At 35.5% G+C, this 17,799-nt stretch overlaps 1 protein-coding gene and 1 pseudogene across 3 annotated transcripts in view; one reads left to right on the top strand and one right to left on the bottom strand.

The window, feature by feature from the left end:
- Wnk3 (WNK lysine deficient protein kinase 3) overlaps positions 1 to 17,799 on the top strand; it is a 140,781-nt gene that overhangs the window by 62,237 nt on the left and 60,745 nt on the right. The gene's annotated exons all lie outside the window — the stretch shown is intronic.
- LOC113195771 (non-histone chromosomal protein HMG-14 pseudogene) lies at positions 10,573 to 10,844 on the bottom strand (annotated as a pseudogene).

A 17,799-nucleotide genomic window follows, 5' to 3' on the forward strand; every position in this document is an offset into this window, starting at 1 on the left:
CTTTCAGAAAAATCTGAAGGAAAATTATTACAAGCAAGCGTACTCTCTGATGGATTAGGCTATAAAGGGAGGGGTGGGAAGATTCAACCAGTTATTATGAAAGTTTGATCTAAAGGTCTTCCAGAATCTGGAGTCATCAAAATAATTCTATACAATGATTATTTCTTTTTTTCTTTCTATTATTATTATTATTATTATTATTTTGTACTGGGGGGTTGAACCCAGTGGCACATTACACTAGGTATATATCCCCAGTCCTTTTCACTTTTTAATTTTGAGACAGAGTCTTGGTAAGTTGCTGAGAGTCTTATTAAGTAAGTTGCTGAAACTGACTTCAAATGTGCTATCCTCTTACTTCAGCCTCCCAAATTACTGGGATTACAGGCACACAGCAAAGATTATTTCCTTCTTCTTCTTTTTCTTTTTTGTGGTGCAGGAGGTTCAGTTCAGGACCTTGTGCAGTCTAGCCAAGTGCTGTGCCACTGAACTACATCCGTAGTCCTGGATTCTTTCTTTTTTATTAAAATTAATTTATTTTAATTAGGTATATATGACAGCAGAATGCATTTTGATTGTACACAATTGCAGCACATCTTTTCATTTCTCTGGTTGTACACAATGTAGCATTGCACCATATGTGCAGTCATAAATGTACCTAGGGGAATAATGTTCATCTCATTTCACCATCTTTCCTTCCCCATACCCCCTCCCCACCGCCCTCTTCTTTGTCCCATCAAAGTTCCTCCATTCCTTCCATTCTCCCCCCACCGCCATTATGGATCAGCATCCACATGTCAGAGAGAACATTTGGCCTTTGGTCTTTTGGGGATTGCCTTACTTCACTTAGCATAATATTCTCCAACTCCATCCATTTACCTGTGAATGCCATAGTTTTATTCTCTTTTAATGCTGAGTAATATTCCACTGTGTGTATATACCACATTTTCTTTATCCATTCATCTATTGAAGGGCATCTAGGTTGGTTCCACAATAGTTTAGCTATTGTGAATTGTGCTGCTGTAAACATTGATATGGCTGTGTTCCTGTAGTATGCTGATTTAAAGTCCTTTGGATATAGACCAAGGAGTGGGATAGCTGGGTCAAATGGTGGTTCCATTCCAAGTTTTCTAAGGAATCTCCGTACTGCTTTCCATATTGGCTGCACCAATTTGCAGTCCCACCAGCAATGTATGAGTGTGCCTTTTCTCCCACATCCTTGCCAACATTTATTGTCTATATTCTTTTTAAAATTTTTTTTAGTTGTAGATGAACACAATACCTTTATTTATTTACTTAGTTTTATGTGGTGCTGAGGGTTCGACCCAGTGCCTCACATATGCTAGGCAAGTGCTCTACTACTGAGCTACAACCCCAGCCCTTATTGTCTGAATTCTTGATAACAGCCATTCTGACTAGAGTGAGATGAAATCTTAGAGTTGTTTATTTTTTATTTTTTTTAAATTTATTTATTTATTCTAATTTGTTATACATCACAGCAGAATGCATTTCAATTCATAATACACATATAAAACACAGATTTTTTAAAAAAATTAGATGTATATAGACACAATCCCTGAATTTATTCATTCCCATGTGTGCTGAGAATTGAACCCAGTGTCTCACACATAAAGCACAATTTTTCATATCTCTGGTTGTATACAAGGTAGAGTCACAACATTTGCTTCTTTATACATGTACTTAGGGTAATGATGTCCATCTCATTTCACCATCTTTTTTACCCCTGCTTCCCCTCCCTTTCCCTCCCTCCCCATTTGCCCTATCTAAAGTTCCTCCATTCCTCCCATGCTCTCCTGCCCAGAATCCCGTTAAGGATCAGCATCCACATATCAGAGAAAACATTTGGCCTTTGTTTTTTTGGGATTGGCTTACTTCACTTAGCATGATACTCTCCAACTCCACCCATTTACCTGCAAATGACTTGACCCTAACCCTAACCCTAACCCTAATTACTCTTTTAATACTGAGTAATATTCCACTGTGTATATATACCACATTTTCTTTATTCATTCATCTGTAGGGCATCTAGGTTGGTTCCACAATTTAGCTATTGTGAATTGGGCTGCTATAAACATTGATGTGGCTGCATCACTGTAGTATGCTGTTTTTAAGTCCTTTGGGTATAAACCGAGGAGTGGGAAAACTGGGTCAAATGGTGGTTTCATTCTAAGTTTTCCAAGGAATCTCCATACTGCTTTCCATGTTAGTTTTCAGTCCCACCAGCAATGTATGAGTGTGCCTTTTCCCCCACGTCCTCACCAACACTATTGTTTGTATTCTTTTTTAAAAAAATTATTTTTTAGTTGTAGTTGGACACAATATCTTTATTTATTTATTTTTATGTGGTGCTGAGGATTGAACCCAGGGCCTTGCATGCTCTAGGTGAGTGCTCTACCACTGAGCCACAATCCCAGCCTCTGTTTGTATTCTTAATAGCTGCTGTTCTGATTGGAGTGAGATGAAATCTTAGAGTAGTTTTGATTTGCATTTCTCTAATTGCTAGAGATATTGAACATTTTTTCATGCATTTTTTTGATTGATTGTATATCATCTTCTGAGAAGTATCTGTTCAGTTCCTTGACCTGTTTATTGATTGGGTTATTTGTTTCTTTGGTGTTAATATTTTTGAGTTCTTTATATATCCTGGAGATTAGTAATCTGTCTGACATGTGTGTGACAAAAATGTTCTTTCAAAATGTAGGCTCTCTCTTTACCTCATTGATTGTTTCTTATTTTTTTTAATTTTATTTTTTTATTGGTTGTTCACAACATTACAAAGCTATTGACATATCATATTTCATACATTAGATTGAAGTCATTGATTGTTTCTTTTGCTGAGAAGCTTTTTAGTTTGAGCCCATCACATTTATTAATTCTCTATTTTATTTCTTGCATTTTAGGAGTCTTGTTAAGGAAGTCATGGCCTAATCCTACATGATGAAGATTTGTGCCTACTTTTTTCTCTATTAGGTGCAGGGTCTCAGGTCTAATGCCTAGGTCCTTGATCCACTTTGAGTTGAGTTTTGTGCATGGTGAAAGATAGGGATTTATTTTTATTTTGCTGCATATGGATTTCCAGTTTTCCCAGTGCCATTTGTTGAAGAGGCTGTCTTTTCTCCAATGTATGTTTTTGGAGCCTTTGTGTAGTATGAGGTAACTGCATTTATGTGGTTTTGTCTCTGTGTCTTCTGTTTTGTACCACTGTTCTACTTCTCTATTTTGGTGCTAATGCCATGCTGTTTTTGTTAGTATAGCTTTGTAGTATAGTTTAAGGTCTGGTACTGTGATGCCTCCTACCTCACTCTTCTTGCTAAGGATTACTTTGGCTATTTTGGGTCTCTTATTTTTCTAAATGAATTTCAAGATTGCTTTTTCTATTTGTATAAGGAAGGACATTGGGATTTAATTGGAATCACATTGAATTTGTATAGCACTGTGGGTAGTATGGCCATTTTGACAATATTAATTCTGCCCATCCAGGAGCATGGAAGATCTTTCTATCTTCTAAAGTCTTCTTTCATTTATTTCTTTATTGTTCTGTAGTTTTCATTGTAGAAGTCTTTCACCTCTTTTGTTGAATCCCAAGAAGCTTAGTTTTTTTTTTTTTTTGAGGCTATTGTGGATGGGATAGTTTTCCTAATTTCTCTTTCAGAGGATTCATCACTGATGTATAGAAATGCATTTGATTTATCAGTATTGGTTTTATATCCTGCTACTTTGCTGAATTCATTAATTAATTCTAGGAGTTTTTTTTTTTTTTGGCTCCTCTAAGTATAGAATCATGTTGTCAGCTTTCTTATTTAGAAATGGTGATGTCCTTGGAAGGTATGTAGACTGAAATAAATCACTATTGAAATGAGGTCATGTGAAGGGTCCCATGCAACTGAAAGTCTGAAATCTCTTGTCAGTAAATAATTCCCATATCTTTATTTTATAGTAAACTAATAATATATAAAATAGATAAGTAGATCTATAGGGAGTATTAGCCTTAGTATAGAAGCCCAGGCAAAATAATATGGAACAAATCAGATTAGGTGGGTAAGTGGTGTTGTGGAAATTCCCTTCTTGTTGCTTTTAGAATTTTTTTAGTGAAATAAAAGTAAAGTCATCAAGGAAGCATGAAGTTGGGTAAGGCCATGTTCATTAAAAGTTTAATGACAGGGCTGGGGATGTGGCTCAAGCGGTAGCGCGCTCGCCTGGCATGCGTGCGGCCCGGGTTCGATCCTCAGCACCACATACAAACAAAGATGTTGTGTCCACCGAAAACTAAAAAATAAAATATTAAAAAAAAAAAAAAAATTCTCAAAAAAAAAAAAAAAAAAAAAAAAAAAAAAAAGTTTAATGACAGAAGAGAAGATATAAAATAGTTGTCTAGAAGAATGGTAGATAAATGGACAAAGGAAGTATAGTGAGGTTGCCATCAGCAATAAGGATCCTCTTGAAGTTCTGAGAATTGATGTTTTTTGTTGAGTTTGGTGCTTCTGTTGTTTTTTTTTTTTTTTTGAAGCTTAGGTGTTTCTCAAGGGTTTCATGATTCTTGGTTTTCTTTTCTATTTAAGGATCCTGTTCACTTGTCTGATTAATTGAAATAGCCTGCCTGCCTTGCTCAGGTCATTCATTATACAGGAAGGTCAGATTGTAAAGAAAGCTTATTTTCCCAAGGTCACACAGTCTTCTGGTATTCATTGAATAGATTTGAAGCATCCCCAAATTACTTCTAAGTATGCAGTAATTTTTTCATATATATGTTTGTGAAGTTTTGGTTTCCATAGATTTTATGTCCCTATGGACTTGGTCTTTTGGTCTCTTTTCTTTTTGTGTGTGTTTGGAGGTGGGTTGGGATTGAACCCAGAGACCCCTTACCACTGATCCACAACCCCAGATCCCTTTATTATATGTTTTATTTAGAGATATGATCTTGCTGAGTTGCTCAGGGTCTCCCTAAATTACTGAGGCTGGCTTTGAACTCATGATCTTCCTGACTCTGCCTCCTGAGCTGGTAGGATTACAGATGTGTGCTACTGTGCCCAGCTTAGTTTTCATTTTTTTCAGGTGTCCCTTACCATTTATGGCCTGTGGATGGTACTCTTCTTAGTATTTCTTGGAAGTTGTGATTTTATTCTAGTTTTTTTTTTCTTTTGTTAGTGCTGGGCCTTGTATATTCTAGTTTTTAAAATAAATATAATTTCTCTTGCTTTTTAAAGAGTATTAGGTGGCTGATAGGACAGATGCATATGTTCATTGTTACCATACTGACTTTAGTCTCTTAGAGTTGTTTTAACTGCATGAATGTGACTTAACATTATCAGAGAAAGATAACTATTTTGTTATCGTTGTTGATGTTGTTGTTGTTACATACATTTATTATTCACAACTAAGAGCCAGGGTTTCATTCAGGTTTTTAATTTTAATTTTTCATACAATGCCGGAGATCAAGCCCAGGGCCTTTTGCATGCTAAGCAAGTACTTTACCACTGAACTACATCCCCAGTCCATTGATACTTTGAAAAGCACGGACAGAAAATCACTATTAATATTAGCCAGATTTCAGAGTTTGAATGCATAAGGGTCAATAAAATGCTGTATATTTTAATTATTTCCACAGTTTACAAATTAACATATCTGAATTGTGCATTTGTGAGATCACACTAGAAGTTGTAGTTTCATAACTAACTAAACGGAATTATTTATTTTATTGGTCCATTAAAGTTATATGTAATAGATGATTTCATTTTGAGAAAATCATACATACATGGAATTTGATTTATTCCATTTCAGTCCATGGTATCTCCTCCCCTTTTCCTTCCCTCCCTCTATTCTTCCTGTATTTTACTGGTCTTTCTTTTCCTGCCTTCATCCCTCCTTCCCTCTTTCCCTCCCTCCCTCCCCCAGGATTGAACCTAGTGGCATTTTGCCCCTGAGCCACATACTCAGCCCTTTTTATTTTTTATTTTGAGACAGGGTCTCACTAGGGGCCTTGCTAAATTGCTGAGGCTTGTCTGGAATGTTTCATCTTCCCACCTCAGCTTCCAGAGTTGTTGGGATTATAGGCAGATAATTTTTTTTGATTAGTGCTTTGTAGATGGATATAAAGAGGGAATTCACTGTGGCATATTTATACGTGCACATAGTGTAATATTGTCAATTTCTTCCTCTTTTCTGTCCTTCATCTCTACCTCTTGATCTCTTTCTTCTATACTACTCATCTTCACTATAATTTTTATGACATCTGATCCCCACCATTCCCCTTATTTTGCTCTAACTTCTGTATATGAGAGAAGACATTCAACTTGTGTCTTATTCTGAGTCTGGCTTATTTCACTTAGCATGATAGTCTCCAGTTTCATCCATTTACCAACATATGCTGTAATTTCATTCTTTATGGCTGAGTAAAACTCCATTGCATATTTTCTTAATCCATTCATCTATCAATGGGCATCTGAGCTGGTTCCATAACTTGCCTATTGTGAGTTGTTCTGCTGTAAACATTGATGTAACTGTATCACTGTAGTGTGCTGTGAATCATTTATTTTTCAGTATCGATTTTTTTTCTCTTTTGGGTGCTGGGCCTTGTGCATTCTACCACTGAGCTAAATCCATATCCCCCAACACTAGTTTGTTAATCAGTGATTTAATATCTTTACACTTCAAGCTTGATCATTTGAATTCTAGCCATAGTATGTTTTAGACTCATAAAGACAGGTACTGTAGATATTAGTGCATTTAATATATTTGCTTTGTCTGTGATCATAGTTCTGTTCCTCTAGTGTATTCAAGACAGTATAGAAACTATATGAATACACTCTCGTGATATGTATAATGCTATTGTTAGTTTGCCAAAGATCAGACATGTTCAATTTGTTCAGAAACATCTATGGGCCTACTATGAGTGAAAATGATTAAAATAATCTCCAACTTTGTTTTGGTAAAGATTATTTTTACATACCTTGTAACCAATTTTTGAGGCATTCTAAGGGAATTCATAGTTAGGGAGTTGACATTTTGGGGGGACCTACTGTTTATTAAGCTATATAATCTCATTTAAACTTTCTTGTAACTTTTTCTATAAATAGCTAATTCTATTAAATGAAAATATTTGTATAAATGTTGAAAATTAAGGTTATATCTGACTTCTCTATAAAGGGATTCTGGTTTCTAGGGACTTAGGCCATTTATGTAAAAATGCTGTTTATCACAGTATTGTATTTATGTGAAATTCCATTATTCTAATTGAATGGAAATTGGTCTAAATGTAGGCGTGTTTGCTGAATATTGTCAAAACATGTTCCTAAAAGGCATATAATGTTTATGTCTTTCATAATGTTGAAATTGGCACTGTAAAGGACATTACTCATTTGGATTGATATCCAGTGATGATATTCAGCTTTCTCTGTTAAAAGATTATAGATGTTGAAAGAGGAACCTTTCAGTTTGATCCCATTTTCCAAGAAGGAGCCAGCTTCTTAAATAGCAGCATAGTTGAAATCCTCAATTTGAGATTGGTAGAATTAGTTTAAAAAGTATCTATATATTTCCATTATAAAATATTTGAACAAAATACAAACTATTGTTTTGGGAGGACAACAGTCAGGAAAGCTTTTTAAAATATTTTTATCATACTGAGTATGTTATATTCTCAATTTTATGTATATGTTCAATTTTGAAACCAACATTCTAACAATTTTTGCTTAGTATTGATATCGGGTTTTAGTATATACCACCAGTTTTTCTACCATGACTTCCTTATTCTATTTTTTTTTCATACTGGGGGTTGAACCCAGGGATACTTAACCATTATTTAGAGACAAGGTGTCACTGAGTTGCCTAGGGACTCACTATGTTGCTGAGGCTAGCTTTGAACTTGAGATCCTCCTGCCTCTGCCTCTCCAGCTGCTGGGATTACAGACATGCACCACAACACCTGGCTGACTTCCTTATTCTTTTTTTTTTCATATTTGAGATTTTATCAGCTGTATTGAGAATCAGTACACAGACATTTCATTTTGTACACAATTCTTTTTTTTTAAAGAGAGAGAGAATATATATATATATATATATATATATATATATATATATATGTATGTATATATTTTTTTTTTCCCGGCGGACACAACATCTTTGTTTGTATGTGGTGCTGAGGATGGAACCCGGGCCGCACGCATGCCAGGGGAGCACGCTACCGCTTGAGCCACATCCTCAGCCCTGTACACAATTCTTAACACATGTGGTGTAAATCTACAAAGCCTTATACTGTTGATTCTTTTTCAGTTATTCCAGTGACTTTCTAACTTTGAATTTGGAGGCAAATTTTTCTTAATAGAATATCAAGTATAAGTGTCTTTGAGTGTTGTTGTTACTTAGGTCCCCCTAATTCAAAACTTTGTCACACATACTACATACTCAAATTTACCATCTTTCACAGCACATCAATAATATTAGGAAAACTACACTTCCATGACCAAAGATGTTACAGAATACATATAATTTTGACAGTAATGATCCAGTAGTGGTCTTTTTTTTCAATTTATATATGACAGCAGAATGCATTACAATTTGTATTACACATATAGAACACAATTTTTCATATCTCTGGTTGTATACAAAATATATTCACACCAATTCGTGTCTTCATACCTGTACTTTGGATAATAGTGATTGTCACATTCTATCATCATTAATAAACTCATGCCCCCTCCCTTCCCCTCCAACCCCTCTGCCCTATCTAGAGTTCGTCTATTCCTCCCATGCTCCCTCTCCCTATTCCACTATATTTTTTGCCTTCTTAATCCCTATCCCACTATTAATCAGCCTCCTATATCAAAGAAAACATTCGGCATTTGGTTTTTTGGGATTGACTAACTTCACTTAGCATTATCTTCTCTAACTCCATCTATTTACCTGCAAATGCCATGATTTTATTCTCTTTTATTGCTGAGTAATATTCCATTGTGTATATATGTCACATTTTTTAATCCATTCATCTACTGAAGGACATCTTGGTTGGTTCCACAGTTTAGCTATTGTGAATTGTGCTGCTATAAACATTGATGTGGCTGTGTCCCTGTAGTATGCTGTTTTTAAGTCCTTTGGGTGTAGACCTTGGAGAGGGATAGCTGGGTCAAATGGTGGTTCCATTCCCAATTTTCCAAGAAATCTCCATACTGCTTTCCATATTGGCTGCATCAATTTACAGCCCCACCAGCAGTGTATGAGTGTACCTTTTCCCCCACATCCTCACCAACACATATTGTTGTTTATTTTCATAATAGCTGCCATTCTGACTAGAGTGAGATCTTAGATCTTAGATCTTAGAGTGGTTTTGATTTGCATTTCTCTAATTGCTAGTGATGATGAACATTTTTTCATATATTTGTTGATTGATTGTCTATCATCTTCTGAAAAGTGTCTGTTCAGGTCCTTGGCCCATTTATTGATTGGGTTATTTGTTTTTTTTGGTGCTTAGCTTTTTGAGTTCTTTATATACCCTAGAGATTAGTGCTCTATCTGATGTGTGAGGGGTAAAGATTTGCTCCCAAGATGTAGGCTCTCTATTCACCTCACAGATTATTTCTTTTGCTGAGAAGAAACTTTTTAGTTTCAGTCCATCCCATTTATTGATTCTTGATTTTAATTGTTGCGCCACAGGAATCTTCTTAAGGAAGTTGGGGCCTAATCCCACGTGATGGAGATTAGGGACTACTTTTTCTTCTATTAGATGCAACATCTCTGTTTTTATTCCTAAATCCTTGATCCATTTTGAATTGTTTTGTGCATGGTAAGAGGGGTTTGATTTCATTTTGTTGCATGTGGATTTCCCATTTCCCCAGCATCGTTTGTTGAAGAGGCTATCTTTTCTCCAATGCATGTTCTTGGCACCTTTGTCTAATAAAAGATAATTGTAGTTTTGTGGGTTAGTCTCTGCATCCTCTATTCTGTACCATTGGTCTACCAGTCTGTTTTGATGCCAGTACCATGCTGTTTTTTTTACTATTGCTCTGTAGTATAGTCGATAAGTTCTGGTATAGTGATGGCATCTGCTTCACTCTTCCTGCTAAAGGATTGCTTTAGCTATTCTGGGTCTCTTATTTTTCCAGATGAATTTCATGATTGCTTGTTATATTTCTATGAGGAATGTCATTGGAATTTTGTTTGGTCTTTAGAAAACAATTCAACTAAAAAACACAGGAATAGAAGTAATTTAAAATATTCAAGACGTTAAATGGAAGACCAATGACTCCAAACGGCCATTTAATATTCTTTGTATTATAGCATTTTAAACTAATCCCCCACCTATGTATGGAATGTTAAGTGGACACCCAAGACAATCCAAGCCTCCCATAATTTAATATCCCACTATTTTCTGATTATATCCCAAAATAAACAAACAGCAAATGATTTCACTTAAAAAATCATTTATACTTAAAAAATGGGATGAGGTGGGATTCCCTCCTTTTTAAAAATGTTTTTAGAGCTACTGAAATTTTTGCAGATAAAAATATTCCTCTGGGCTGTACAACAAGGGAGAGGGGACCATTGATAAGACATGGTGTATGGTTAATCAATCTTGACTTCTTTCTCTTCTGCTTCATCAGAGGCTGGACTCTCTTCGTTTTTCATTTCTCCGTTTTCTGCAGGTAAATCTTCTTTAGTTTCTTGGTTACCACTTCAGCCTGTTTTTCCTTTGCTCCTCTTTTCCCTTTTGTTTGAACTTTTTTGTCTGAAGATTTATCCTTACCCACTGCCTTCCTTAACTTGGTTTCTGCCTTGCGAGGAGCAGGTTTGTCCTCCTCTGGGCCTTTAGCCAAGCTGACCTTCTTCTTGGGCATCCTGAGGGCTCATGGGAGCCTTCTGGAACTGTGCTGCCTGGCTGCTGCTGCTGCTGCTCCTACCACCTGAGCTGCTGCCTGACTTCCTTATTCTTGATCCTTCTATGGTGTCAAATGCCCGTGTAGTTTGGAGAATGCCTTTGTAATTTTTCAAGGTTACTTGGGTATGCAATTTTTGATTCTTTGGGTACTTGAAACTGATTTTTCATTTACATTCACAAATGAAAAATAACTTGGCTGGGTACAAAAAAATTATAACCTTTTCTTTCCTTCTGCACATTTGTTATTTTTGTCTCCTAGTTAGAACTTAAGTCCAAGGCCAGTTTGATTTTTTTTTTCCCTTTCCCCTCTTATGTGCTTATAGATAGTATTCTTTTTTTCTTTTTTGTACTTGGTATTGAACCCAGGGATGATTTTGCCACTGAATTACATCTCCAGGCCTTTTGATTTTTCTGTTTTGTTTTAATTTTTTATTAAAATGCTTAGGATGCAAATTGACTTTCTTTTGTAAATGAATGTTTTACTTTTCCTAAAGTAGGACATATATGCATTCTGATGAAACAGAATGAAAGATCTCCGCTCACGGAGTTTGTGTATAAGGCTCTGCTCTAAGCTGAAATCCTCACAGTAGCTTTTTAAACTATCATGAAAGCCCATTTAATATTGAGACAGTGTCTCACTAAGTTGCTTAGAATCTCACCAAGTTGCTGAGGCTGGCCTCCAAATTGTGATCTTGCTGCCTCAGCCTCCTGAATCTCTGGGATTACAGGTGTGTGCCACCATGCCCAATTTAGGTGATATTCTTTATTCTTATAAGTGAAATATTTGGTGTACAGGTTTGTATGTCTTATTGTAGATCTTTTATTTCCTTATATGAAAATAGCTTTTAAAAATAAATTTTCCAGGTAGACACAGTGGTACATGCCTGTAATCCCAGGGGCTCCAGAGGCTGAGGCAGGAGGATCACAAGTTCAAATCCAGCCTCAACAAAAGCGAGGTGTTAAGCAACTCAGTGAGATCCTGTCTGTAAATAAAATACAAAATAGGGCTGGGGATGTGCCTCAGTGGTCAAGTGCCCCTGTGTTCAATTCCCTGTAATCAATCAATCAATAAATGAATGAACGAACGAATAAACAAATAAATTTCCCCCCTCAAATACTTTATTTTAACATGCAGAAAATATTAAGAAAGTTGAAGTTATCTATTTTTCTGTTTCTCGAAAATAAAACCCTTGCCAATGCAGTGGCGCATGCCTATAATCACAGTGCCTTGGAGGCTGAGGCAGGAGGATCACGAGTTCAAAGCCATCCTCAACAAAAGCAAGGTGCTAAGCAACTCAGTGAGACCCTGTTTCTAAATAAAATACAAAATAGGGCTGGGGATGTGTTTCAGGGGTCGAGTGCCCCTGAGATCAATATCCAGTACCAAAAATAAATAAATAAACACCCTTAAAGTTGTCCAGGTAATTTTCTTCATGTCTATATTTATATCTAAACATATAGATATAAACATAGATAATACATGAACACAATACCTTTATTTTATTTACTTATTTTCTATATAATGCTGAAGATTGAATCCAGTGCCTCACGAGATGTTCTATGCAAGCTCTTTGCCACTGAGCTACAGTTCTAGCACTGTCCAGTTATTTTTGTATGGAAACATGTACATGAGCCCAGTTGTTAGTGTTTTATAAGAACTCGAGCATATCTTTTTAAAAACATTCTTTTTATGGAGACAAATAGGGTATATATACATCAGTGCACTCTAATTGTAAATATACAACTTGATGAGTTTTCACATGTGTATTTTGTTGCATAACTGTCATAGATTTTAATGCCTTTTCTCCCCCAAAATGTGGGATGCAACCATCATGTGAAGCTTGTTTTTTTTAAAATTGTGCCAGTATTGCTTAAAATCACTTATTTCTAAACTGTCTTTGGTGAAAGATTAAGATGCATGGAATACTTGTGAATATAAACTAATATGGTGGTGATGATTATGTGGTGAAATATGGTGTCTTCATGAAATGCAAATGAATATGAAGAACACTTCCAGCACCCAAAAAGATAAACTGAGATTTATCTACATTTTTGCATATATCACTAGTTTTCCTCATTTCTGAGTTGTTCCACTGTAGAATATATCATAATTCAGTTATATGTTTTCCTATTATTTTACATTAGGTTTAGTTCTGATTTGTTCCTCTTATAGATAAAGCTGTTGTGAGTTTTCCTGTATATTTTCTGATGAACATAGGTACTCCTTTCTCTTAGGTTTATACCTAATTGTGGGATTGCTGAGTCATAGGATAAGGACACATGTATCTATGTAAGATAATGCTGAATCGTTTTTCAAAGTAGTTGTATGTGAATATTCACATTAGCAATATATGAGACTTTCAGTTACTCCACATCCATATCAATATTTAATTTTGTCATTCTTTTACATTTTAGCTGATGGTATATATTGTGGTTTTTAACCCACATCTCCCTGATTAGTAGTGATGTTGAACAGCTGCTCACATAATTATTAGAGATTCATATACTTTTTTGTAACATGTCTATTCAAGACTTCCTTTTTATTGGGTTATCGTTTTAGGTTTTAAGTCTCTTTTCAATCCTGAATAGTTCTTAAGCCTTTCTTTGTATTTCTTTTCTTTTTTGAGTGTGTGCATGCACGCATGCATGTGCTGGAGTTTGAACCTCGGGCCTCTTGTGGCTAGGCGTGTACTCTACTAAGCTACTTCCCCAGAAACTCTTTGTTTCTCTTGTCAATGTTGAAAAGCAGAGGCCAGGTGTTTCTTTGTTTTTTGTAGAATGGCTCTCATCTTGGGTCTGTCTGAAGATTTTTTTAATTATTAAATTTAGAGCATACATTTTTAGCATGAATACCATGTAAATAATGTTGTATTCTTTTCAGTGTATTATATCAGGAGAAAATGTCAGTGTATCCCAGTATTGCTGTGTTTAACTTTTATTATGTGGCTCACGTAGGTCTTATCAGTCTTTTTTATTATGAAGTTGCCATTTCTTGTTTTAGAGTTTTATAAGTTATTTGGGGGCAGTATTTCGAAATCATGTAAATCTTCCTTTCCTCATCAAACTTTCACTCAGTAGTTTCAGCATCCATTTATTATTTTCTAACCCTGTCATTCTTCTGTATATTAATTAGTGGCCCTTTTCCTTCATTTATTTATCTCATTATGCAATGTTATTTTGTTACTAGGTCACAATATACTATTACTGTTTATTTGGATAGTTAAAATGACCCATATTTGGGGGGTATATCCAATGTGTCCCTTAATGTCCTTTTGTCATGTCTTCATCATTCTTTGAGCATTCATTAAATTCTAAGATATTCCAGGCTAATTTTCTACTTTGCCTGCCCCAGACCAGGATTTAAATTATATCTCTATGGAGCTCTGATTCCTTTTAGTGGGTAATGTAATTTAGAAGAAAACCCTTGGAAAGCCAGACATGCCTGTAATCCCAGCAGCTCAGGAGGCTGGGGCAGAAGGATCACGAGTTCAATGCCAGCCCCAGCAACAGCGAGGCACTAAGCAACTCGGTAAGACCCTGTCTCTAAATAAAATACAAAATACGGTTGGGGATGTGGCTCAGTGTTTAAGTGCCACTGAGTTCAATCCTTGGTACCAAAAAATAGGTATTGGGTATGTTAGCTCTACTTGCCAGTCATTATTCTAGGGTTCTAAGCAAACAGGACAGGAAATGTGTGCAAGTGTGTGTGTATGTGTACATGTGTACATGTGCATGCATGTGCATATATACACAGCTTCATACTTATAACTTATCTTTATGTTCCAGAAGATGATTTTTTTGGGGGAATAGATCTAATATTTATTAATTTACTTTTCATTCTAAGTAGTTATATATGACAGCAGAATGCATTTTGATTCATTGTACACAGTTGCAGCACAACTTTTCTTTTCTCTGAGTATACATAATGTAGCATCACACCATATGTGCAGTCATACGTGTACCTAGGGTAATGATTTCTATCTCATTCCACCATCTTTCCTGCCCCTATGTCCCCTCCCCACCCCCCTTGGTCTAATCAGTGTTTCTCCATTTTTCTAGTGCCCCCATTATGGATCAGCATCCACTTATCAGAGAGAACATTCAGCTGTTGGTGTTTTGGGATTGGCTTACTTCACTTAGCATGATATTCTCCAACTCCATCCATTTACCTGCAAATGCCATAATTTTATTCTCTTTTAATGCTGAGTAGTATTCCATTGTATATATATGAGTTTCTTTATCCATCCATCTACTGAAGGGCATATAGGTTGCTTCCACAGTTTAGCTATTTTGAATTGAGCTGCTATAAAATAGCTGGGTCAAATGATGGTTCCATTCAAAGTTTTCTAAGGGATCTCCAAATGCTTTCCAGAATGGTTGCACCAATTTGTAGTCCCACCAGCAATGTATGAATGTGCCTTTTCCCCCACATCCTCACCAACACTTATTGTTCTTTGTGTTCTTGATTATTGCCATTCTGAATGCATGAGATGAAATGTTAGGGTAGTTTTGATTTGTATTTGTCCAATATTGAACATTTTTTCATGTAGTTGTTGATTGCTTCTATATCTTTTTCTGACAAATGATGATTTTTTTGTCATTTATCTCCAGTGTGCATCCAACGTCTCCACTTGTTTGTACAATGCCATTTCAAAATTAGTATTTTACAAATCAAATACTTTTTTTCCATTTCCTACCACTGGATATCTGCTCTTTCCATGTCATCCCCAACTGAAGAAATGACAACTCTTTATTTCCTGTTGCTCAAGCCATGTATCTATAGTTATGTTCTGTTCTTTTTCTCTCATAATCCCCTTCAAACCATCAAGAAGTCTTTTAATTTTTATATTAACAGTATATCTTTAGCCTACCTTCTCACATTTCCACCATTTTTTTTTGTTGTTGTTGTTGGTGTGGTCCATCTCTTACTTGAATAATTCCAGGGGCCTCCCAATTGTTCTTCTTTCTGCCTTTGGTCCTTTATAGCATCTTTCTCATTATATGAAGCAGAATGGTCCTTTTAAAATGTCTCAGCTCTATGCAAAACCATCTCATGCAAAAAAAAAAGTTACAATGCTATACCTAATTACCTATAAAGCTCTATCAAATCTAGACTACGCTGCCCAACCCTCTGACTTTATAAAGATTTTCTTTGACTTCCATTATTCTCTTCAGCAATGTTTAAATCCTTTTTACAGATTTACAGATTGAAGACAAGGAGATGTGTATTTTCTTTGTATTAGTAGGGATTGCTCTGTTGTCATTATTCTGTACTGAGATGAGGTATACTTTTATCTCCGTAATGATTTCTCTAATGCTGTGAAATAATCACATATATTAAAGACTATGATCTCCAACATGCATAAGTACCCCAATTTTTCCTTTTGATATCCTTCCCACTTTGGCTTTATATGAAAGAGCTTTACCCTCCAGAATGCCAAATGGCTCTGTCAGTCCTCTCCTTTTCCATCTATAATCCTCATTGTCCTGCCTTTTTTTCTGTACTGGGAATTCAACCCAGAGCCTTGCACATGCTGTGTAAGCATTCTATCACTGAGCTGCACCCCAGCCCTGTCTTTAAATTTTATTTTGAGACCTAGTTTCAATAAATTCATAAATAAATGAATCTACTCTCTTCAAACTTGTGATCCTCCTCTTTCACTCTGCTAAGCAGCTGGGATGTGCCACTGTACTTAGCCAACACCTGTCATTAAAACAAAACGACCAAACAATTTTAATTGTTCTTTCAAATATCTGTTAAAAGCTTGGAGGGCTAAGACAATACTAATTCCTGATCAGTTTGCTAGTTGGTACAGATTCTTGGGTTAATCAAGTGGGGGCAGATATTAGGGTTAAAGTATGAACTTTAACTCTCTGTACAGTTAGGTTCTCCTTAATCTAGTTCTTATAAGCCTCAAAATTAATGAAACATCTTCCTAACTTCTTTTAAGTTTTTAAAAAATCTTTCAGTCTTTGTGGCACTGATATGTTTTTATCTTTTTGGATAAAAACTTGGTGTTAATTTAATAACATGGGTGTTATTGTGTGAATTACTTCTAAGGAACTGTGCTTTGGAACAGTTATTTTAAAAAATATTTTTAGTTGTAGGTGGACACAATACCTTTATTTATTTATCTTATGTGGTGCTGAGGATCGAATCCAGGGCCTCACACATGCCAGGTGAGCACTCTACCACTGAGCCACAACCACATCCCCTGGAACAGTTATTTTTTAGGGTAAATTTCATTATTTAAAATTTTAGCTTTACCAAGAGTGGGGCTTAGATAATCCATAACTTTATAGATGGATTCTATATAAATACAAAAAATATGGAAATGGGACATCATTTACAGTGATAATTTAACTCAATTAAATTAACAAAAATTCTCCTGCGGAGAAGATATATACCATGTATATATAACAGAGTAGTCTAGATACATATTGACTTTAGTCCGTTTGTATTAGACCTGAGTTTGAACTCTAACTCTTGAATTATTCAGTGCATGATTTGAGGAAAGTTATTTAATCTCTCTCATGTTTGATTCTTTTCATTTGTAAAATGAAGTTTAAAACTATCTTTTATTTGCAACTTAAATTTGAAATGTGTAATAATAAAATGGGTTGCTTGATAGTGAATTGCTTGATAATGAACTTATAGTAAAATGCTATGGACTGTGGTTGATGTATATATGGGCTTTCGGTGTACAAGTCATTGAACTTTTCTGTTTGTTGGAAATATGTTAGAAAAACTCCTATCTTCTACGGGTTTGAGGATTAGATAATCTAAAATGTGAAAAGTTCCTGGCATGTAATAAATGCTCAATAAATAAGGGGTGCTAAAATGTACTGAAAGGGAGTGCTAGTAATACCATGAGGCAGTTTATAAAATATTTAAAATTATCTCCCAGTTTTAC

The sequence above is a fragment of the Urocitellus parryii genome, chromosome X, assembly GCF_045843805.1.
Source record: "Urocitellus parryii isolate mUroPar1 chromosome X, mUroPar1.hap1, whole genome shotgun sequence".
Taxonomy (NCBI): domain Eukaryota; kingdom Metazoa; phylum Chordata; class Mammalia; order Rodentia; family Sciuridae; genus Urocitellus; species Urocitellus parryii.